Source organism: Phlebotomus papatasi, chromosome 1 (assembly GCF_024763615.1).
Source record: "Phlebotomus papatasi isolate M1 chromosome 1, Ppap_2.1, whole genome shotgun sequence".
In the NCBI taxonomy this organism is placed as follows: Eukaryota; Metazoa; Arthropoda; class Insecta; order Diptera; family Psychodidae; genus Phlebotomus; species Phlebotomus papatasi.
The window spans coordinates 41,969,535-41,978,055 of NC_077222.1; the positions used below are offsets into that span (position 1 = coordinate 41,969,535).

General features: G+C 32.5%; 1 long non-coding RNA gene across 2 annotated transcripts; it reads left to right on the forward strand.

Moving 5' to 3' along the window:
• The first annotated feature begins 3,726 nt into the window (after positions 1 to 3,726).
• On the forward strand, positions 3,727 to 6,988 carry LOC129799760 (uncharacterized). Of its 2 annotated transcripts, XR_008751545.1 has the most exons (3): positions 3,759 to 4,065; positions 6,357 to 6,671; positions 6,737 to 6,988. It is a non-coding gene; the product is annotated as an uncharacterized LOC129799760 (long non-coding RNA). The 2 variants fall into 2 exon arrangements; XR_008751546.1 differs by having other exon boundaries at positions 3,727 to 4,065; positions 6,357 to 6,988.
• Positions 6,989 to 8,521: the final 1,533 nt, after the last annotated feature.

The following is an 8,521-nucleotide window of genomic DNA, read 5'->3' on the forward strand; positions in this document are numbered from 1 at the left end:
CGGGACCCCTCTAGACACGTTCGCTAAAGAAATATTTTTTGCAATATTTTTTTTAAGATTCGTGTAATTATTATTTAAGATGGTTGTTCATATACACGTTTTCCATTTATGCAATCTGACAATTTTTGTAAGTTTAAAGATCAAAGTCTCACAAAATACAAATTTCTGGGATATTGTGTAGCCAATATGAAAACCAGAATCATTGTAAAAGTATTGAAATTCAAGAATCGATTGAAACCAAAACCATTGAGATCGATTTAATAGAGAATTTAATTTATATAACTTATGTACAGCATTGACATGGATTCTAATTCGTTAATGAACCAGTTTAAATTGGTCTAAACTAAATTCAAAAATAGTGCCAAAAGAATATTATTTTATTTGAGTTTAATTTATTTTGTATTTTCTTAAAAAGTAGTCGTATATAAAAAAAATAATGAAATCCACAAACTATTAATCGAATATATGCTTTAATTGACTTTCTGACAAATTTTGACTTTGATGAATTTTTTTAAACCTTAAAACCAGTGATTCATGCTGTCGGCTTCATTTGCCTCACTTTTTTTCATATACTTAATTGGGAAATCTCAGTTAAATTCTAAATTGTTGTCTAAAAAAATTATATTGGTAACTTATGAAATCATAAGTCTGTAAGAAAACCACGGATATTTTTACATTTCATTAGGTTTTTTTATGGAAAAGGTTTGTGATAAAATTTCTTGTATTTATTTGAGTTATTATTATTTCATTTCCTAAACGAGGTATTTGTAAAAAAAAAGCAAAACTGACGAAGGACGGGATTCATGTTGCATGTTGTTCTGATGGCAATTTTATAAATATTAAATTATGAATGCTTTAAAAGTTTAAACATGGAAGGGTCGAAGAAATACCTATTGGCATTTTTAGAACGTGTGTTCCAATCTATTTGAATTCTTTGTACGATTTAGGAAATAAAATTTGAAAAATAGAGTAAAATAGTAGATTAATGAAAAAACGTCATATACTTTAGTTTTTATACTTTTAAAAAATTTCAAAATGTTGACGAAATTGCCAATAAATGTGTCCTGCCGAAAAAGTTTTCTCTGAAAATAATTTGTGAATTTTCACAAAATTTTCATTAAAAGTATCCCATAGAAATTAAAAATTAGAAGGCAATTTCGATTGCATTTTTTCTAAATATGAAGGACCAAAATATGTTCCCGAATAAACTAAAATAGTTTCCTGATTGTGCGAATGAAAGCAAATTGTGAAGAGCAAAGGTAATCCATTACTGAAATTATACACCACATGCTCCCATCTCTCATCTTTGAAATACATACCGAGACCGAGAAGTATTTTCCTCCTCACCAATTTTCACAGATTGCCAATGGAGATAGTTGGGGAAACTTGTTTGCGATACATGAAAATTTTATCAATTAAAATTAATTACAAAGTTGTACCTTGGGCGCGGAAGGTGTGCACGAGTGAATTAGAGACAGGAGGTGATGGAAGCATCACCTCATGGAAGTGTTTAATGCCAGGGCAGGGAATTCCTGTGCGTGCTCCGCGGATCGCAATGAATTTCCTAACGGCTGAATTATGTGATACAGATCAGCTCAATTGCATCAAGGTGCAATAAATTAATTATCAGGAGCTTCTGGAGCTATTAAATTGAACTTTATTGGTTACTTGTGAGTTCCCCGATGGGGTGGTCTAAGAATGCATTAGTAAGAAACGCGAGCTGCATCAAACACTCATAAAATATATACCGTAAATATTCTAATATGTATATAGCGATATATACTCATCGAAACTCAATTATTGATTAGAAATTTGAAGAATCTTGTTGTTTTACAAATCATTCAAACGTGAAAACTGGTGAAACGGGAAAGAATAAATTGGTCAGTTCAAAAGTGTTTGCTCATCATAAGGATTCGTAATCAATTGTTAACCAAGAAGAGATCATGGCCAATCATGGCCCTATCTAAGCCATCTAATCCTAAGATTGTTGATTCTAAATGGTGGACATTAATGTTATAACTTTAACTTTTTAGAAGAGTTTTTTTAAATTTAAGAACGCTTCCTCAAATACCCAAAATAATCAAAAACCTTAAAATAAAATCGTAAAGTAAATCAATGGTTAATGTAATTATTTTTTCTCTTATACAAAATTATTAATATTTAAAAATCATATCATAGCGTCCCAAAAAAAACTTGAATTTTGATTTTTACAATATCTAGAAATTTTGCATTTGTATCTATACATTAGTAAAGTTTCTTAATTAATTAAGAACAAGACGCTCTCCTCGCTTTCAAATGACTGTATAGCAAATAGATAATGATTTGCAAAAATTATTTTAGGTTCCTACAACCTTCTATAACTTGTGATTATGTACAAACTTTAAAAAAGTAATAATTGTGATGTTCAGAAGAAATGTACGCTATTAGCTACCGGTGTTCCAATCGTCATTAAAGTGTTAACGGTCAGAACCACCATTCAAAAAGAAAAAGGGTCATGAGTTCAAGTGTTCAGTATAAATCCTTTCACTTTTCATAATTTTTATGTTTTCCGCTTCGAAGCCAATGGAAACTCAACTATAAAATTATTTCAAATTTACAAAAAATTAAGTGGAAGCAAAAATAATTGCAATAAAATTAATTGTAGGTTTATAACCAGTTGAAACAGATTCCGACTTGTCAGAACTTTCTAGGCCTTTCCAATTCCCAAAACTTGCCAAAGTCGACTGAATTATGCTCTTCAGAGTTTTGAAAACCTTTAAATGACTAACCTGATCTGACTGATCTTGTAAAACGGCATGGTAAAATCGAGAGCATTCCTGTTTATGAATGCAATAACTGTATATAGACTATTTCAAAATTATATCTAAAAATGAAGAATAATTTAATAACTCGTTTTTTGAAATACGAAAAAACATGGTTTTAAAGGATTGAGGGAAAAATTAAGGCAATGTCAATAATAATTTAGATGTAGGACGTGAGGTGTTTCTGAGGGAAAACCCAAAGTCGCTATCTTTATCGAAAGATTTATATTTGCCTCTAGCTCTGTGGAGTTCCAACAATAATTTTGAAAATGAGGGCTGACAAAAGGGTAAAAAAGAAAAAATGAGGAAACATTAATGCTCTTGATGGAGCGTCACTGACTACCGGAAGTCTAAATATCTGTTCATTTGTCTTATGGGCCGTTTACGTTCTACTGTAATCTTGTGAAATTTCATCCTAATTTTTGAATTTTTTTAAATAATCAGAATTCTAAAATGTTTCCAATAAATGAGCCCCTTAGTAGGATGCGAAGTCGATGTACAAATTTGACTTAAAATCAACGGATGATATCGACGTGGTAAATAGAGGTCTTTTAATATTCCTCACACCCACTCTGTACTATACATAATTAGTAGATAGAATCAATTTAATTTTCCCCTCAAGTTGATAATCGTGATTCACTATAGTCTATATCAATACTCTCTACACTGTTTGCCCTGGAGGAAAATTTAAATGCAATGTGTGTTTCGTATTAGATTGATATCGTAGCCGAGATACAAAATCCGATATGTTTTGCTCGCTACAATTGCCATTACTCACATTGGTATTCACGTGTGTTTTTTTGCTTCTAATTTAGACTTGGTGAACTTGTAGGAAAGTAGAGTTCACTTGTGAGGTAAATCTGCATTATTCCCCTTTACTCATATGCTACGTGACAAAATACCACCCCCCTGTCAATGTCGTTATTTTAGCAAATTCTCTATAGAGAATTCAAAAATCGAGCGTGAGGGCGGCGCGAGCGGTTGCGCGAAGAACTAGTAGCGAACTACTAGCGAATCTGGCGGAAAAACAATCAAAACCTCTTCTGACAGTTCCCACGCGAAGCAATTTCCTCGAATTAACTTGCGCAGTTCTTGTGGAAAAATCGGGAAAATATTGAAGAAAGTCCCGTAAAACCCAGTGAAAAGGTGTGTAAAAACTCTTGAATATATTTCTTTGTGCTGCAAAGTGAGAAAAAATAGGTGTATTTGTGAAAAATTGCATCAACGGCGACCAGCGAAATTCTCTGGAGGTGTCATTCCACAGGTATTGTGCCAATATGTTTTTTATTAATACGTGCTTACCCTAATGATTTGGCTCATAATACGTCAGATAAATAGGGCTTTTATTGGTATAAGAATTGTAAATGTACACAAAAAATATAGTGAGAGAGAACATGGGAAACTTGGTCAAATTTTGCGAAATCGGCAAAAAGTTTTTTGTGCCCAGAGACGAATTAGGGGTCGCAAGAAGTCTGTTGTATTTTTTAATAGTGATAAACTTTCCTTAATTCATTTTGTGACATTCTTCATTTGTTTCTATTCAGCTTACGTGTAACTTCGATTTAGTCGGGAGCGTGGGGGGGGGGGGCAAGCAATTCAATTCAAACCCTCGTTAATCAATTTTTTTTCTTTTGCCACTTAAATTACAAATTTATTCATAAACCTTATACGTGAGTTTGTAATATTCAAAATATTAGAAGAGCAAGATTAAAAATCATTTACAGAAATCTGCTTCACAAATAATTAAAGTGTTGTTTTTAGTGATTAGAGAAAAACTACTGGACTACGATATTAAAAAAATTAAATAATATTAATTCGCCTCAATGTGGATCAAATTAATTAACTCAAAATTAAATTTTTTAGTTTTTCATATATAACAAAAAACATCGATCGACAAAAACATTTTTTCTAAATGTTTTTAGTTCACATTCACTGAAGAGTTTTTATAGTATTTCAAATGGTTTTGTAAGCAACTCGATCGATCAATTAGTTTTTTTTTCTTTTGAGCTTTTCTAGGGCCATACTGAGTTTCTCAGAAGCGTAATTTTGAAAAAATATATAGATATTACTTTAAAATTTGTGATGTACAATTCTAAAGGAAACTATTATCAGTAAGGCCAATAAAATATCGATTTTTGAGCCCTCTCAATCAGGATCTCATCTTTAAGTTTATATATAACGAAGAGTTTTAGTTTTAAAACAAGACTGCTAATTCTTTTGTGAGATAAGTAAGTTTTTAGAAACATTTCGCTTTTACTGAAATTTATTTCTTAAAAATCAATGTTATTGATATTTGTCAAAAATAGACCGTTTGAGTACTTTTTTATATATCCATTCATTTAAAGTGGTAAATTTCTAAATATATATTTAGTAATAGGTGTGATTCCTTCTAATCACACCTATTTTTTATTACAAGAAATAAAAACAATTCGGGTTAAAGAAACTATAAAGAAAAAGGCCGGATTTTTACAAGTTTTTGATTTTTTTTTTTTGAAAATTTTCTCTTAGATCTCAGATGCGAGAAGTGTAAGCAAGTCGCCTGAAGCTCTCAGCTTCACTTTTGAACAAAAATAAAGCTATATGCAGCCTCGACGTCTGGCCAGAAGATATTATTTAGGAAAGTGACTCTAAAGTGAAGCCCTCGAAGTACAAGCGTTAAAATTTTCGGTCCTGCTTTTTTAAATAATTACTATCAATCGTCACAGAAGATATAATTTTTACTCCATAATCTTCTCAAATTCATACAATATATATTTAGGTTTGTTTCCGAAAACTATCCACTCAACATGATTGCTTTGTCTCTTTTAAGAATTCCCGAATATAGAAATAGTAGGTGAGATTGTTAAGAACCTCAATTAGACACACCTTTTTCGAACTCCACAGAGAGAAAAGTAAAAACCTGTCCCGCGGGCCATTTTTTCAGACGATTTCCAAGATCAAAGGTCTAAATGGCTCCAGAGAGCATATTTCCCAACCAAAGGGGTTCATGTGAGGGCTCGTTGAAAGTCTTTCAATTTCTGACAAAAAAAACCGGTATCAATTGGTTACATATCGGTAGTACGTAAACCGGTTATGAACCAATAACTCAATAATAACCAATACCCACCAATAACCAATAATACAATTTTATTCGAAATTGTATTGTGTCTCTGTAATTTTTTTTGGGCGACTCTAGGTGCATAATAAATCGGTTGGTTGTAAACTGGTAAATGATCTCAAAGTACTTTTGAGGAATTAGAATCTTAGTCACAAGTTCGAGCTTTTCAGCATTGGAAACTTTGCCACTTTTCTAAAAAGCATTTGGCTTGGAAGTGGTTTTTCTTCTCTCTCAATTATGTCTGGCTTATTTCCAATGCAGCTTTAACAATGACATTGTTGTTTAGTCCTGGAAGCTGGAATAAACGCTAAGACGGCGATGGACGCATGGGAAGGGTAGTAAAAAGACGAAATGAGATGAAATTAAATTGACTTGAATTTAAAAAAAAAATAAATTGAAAATTGGATAATTCATTATTTTTGGATACTGATTGGAAAATTATTGTAAACAATCTTAAGTTTCCAGGTATGAAACCGCAGCAAAAATTGCTACGGGTCCACACCAGAACATGCTAGAGCACCCTTCATCGCTAATCTCCGGAAGTGAACCCCCATTGCCCATTCAAAAAGAGCCACGAATCTGGCGTCCTCCCCACTTCACTGGTGAAGACCGACTGAGCGATATCGTCACTTGAAGTTAGCTGTGGTTACAACACCTCTCAAAGTTACACCCCAACTGGACAATGATTGGTACTGTTGGCTTAGAAGAGTCTTTGTCGAGACGGGCTTTCTCCCCAACTCCTCTAGGCTCCACAGTCCTACTACAATACATTGGTACCACATCTTTTGATGGAAAGCAATACGCACCACTAATTAAGTGTGATCGTTTCTTTCCTCAGATGTCACGATGAACAGCATCTTTTTATTTCAAGTGGTAACAGACCATCAGAATGGATTGTATGCAATATCATACGGTATAAGAGATCCTGGTAAAAGGCATATGAATATATCATTTGTGTTTTGCTGATTTGTGTTATAGAAACAAATTCTATTAGATGGACTTAAGCTTGAAAGGCATTCAATTGTTCAGAATAATTATAAAAAGCAATGTATTTATTAAAATCTATTTTTAAAATAAATTTACTGTCTATTAGAAAGTCTCTTTTATACCCTACTCAAACCTAATTTTCAAGTTTTTGACAAAATATTTAAATTCTGTGTCATGCTGGATCCACATAATGATTCGTGCTTCAGATTCGCCTAGGTTTTTGCAATTTGACAAAACTTCTGGGTAAATGTAAGTATTTTGATAAACAAACAAACTATGATTCTATCTATCGATTATAATATCACTGATTTTGTACTTCGTTAGCATTACAGTAAACGTAACACTTCATGCTGATATTTAAACTTTGGTTAAAAAGCAATGCCCTATTTTTGTAATTTCATATGCGTTCCATAATAATTTATCGCCACTTTAACCCTCTAACTGGTAAGACCTCTCGAGACGATCTTCACAAAAATCACATTTACTGCGATTACAATTTATTTAAAAGTGCTATAATGTCCTCGGTATACTAACATCTTTTGAAAGTTTGATCTCATTTTGACTTCGTTTAGTTGCTATCCCCAGTTTTGTGTGACACGTCAGAGAAAAGCAACAAAAAATATTTGTACAGAACAAACTCATTTCTAATTCCAAGAAAAATACCGGTTTAAAGTTATCTGAGTAAAATAAATTTATTTTTTACTTAACTCTTTCCGAACCACAACATATCCAGCGAACGAATTTCAGTAAAACTCACTTTATTGTAAGTCTTAGTGATCAAATATGATACTTTTGTAGAGAAAGAATTTTGTCCGCCTCTGGGAAATTGGAAAACTCATGGGTACTCTCGTCCCCAAAAGAGCGAAAAGGAGACAAACTTCAATTTTCCAAAAGCCAATAATATCAATTTTGTGAATTGTTTTTGCGTGTTAAATGACTCCTTTACAATGTTGATCACTAAAACAAGAAGAATTATTGACCAGTATCTTGTGGGATGTCCAGGAAGTGGTCAAGAAGACACCAAGTTTCTGCTTGCCAACAGATTCCTCAAAATATTTCACATAATAACACTTTAAAACACATTTCCTTCAACACGAAGTTATTGTAGACATATTAAGCTTTCTCAAGAGCCAAAAAAACACTTCTTGGACAAACAGAATTCACCAAAATCCGGAAGAATAGGAGAAACTTCCCCGAAAGCAATCTGCCTCGCTTCCAAATGTCAAAATTATCAGCCATATTGGCAAAAAAGTAGTTCCCGCTTGGAATTTTGATAAAAGGTTGGTGTCAAAAAGCAAATGGCAGGCATTGGCGGGATAACCTTACATTTGACCTCTAGAGTTTTGTGGACGAGAGTACCCATAAAGTTTGAACAAGTTTTTTGAAAATTTAAGAAAGAAATATTTTTCGAATTTATGCAATCTGTAATTGCTAGTTATCATACTTATTGGCCCCGAGAGGTTTTTCCTTATTCTGGTCTAGAAATATCAAAAAAGTCACAATATCTGCAAGGAAGCAGAAAATCGAAAATTCACGATTTTTGACCAAAAATATCTAAGCTCAGGAGTTAATTAGGATCCTGCAAAAAATATCCTAGATTTGGACATCTTTATAGTTTGTAATTATCCAGAAGAAT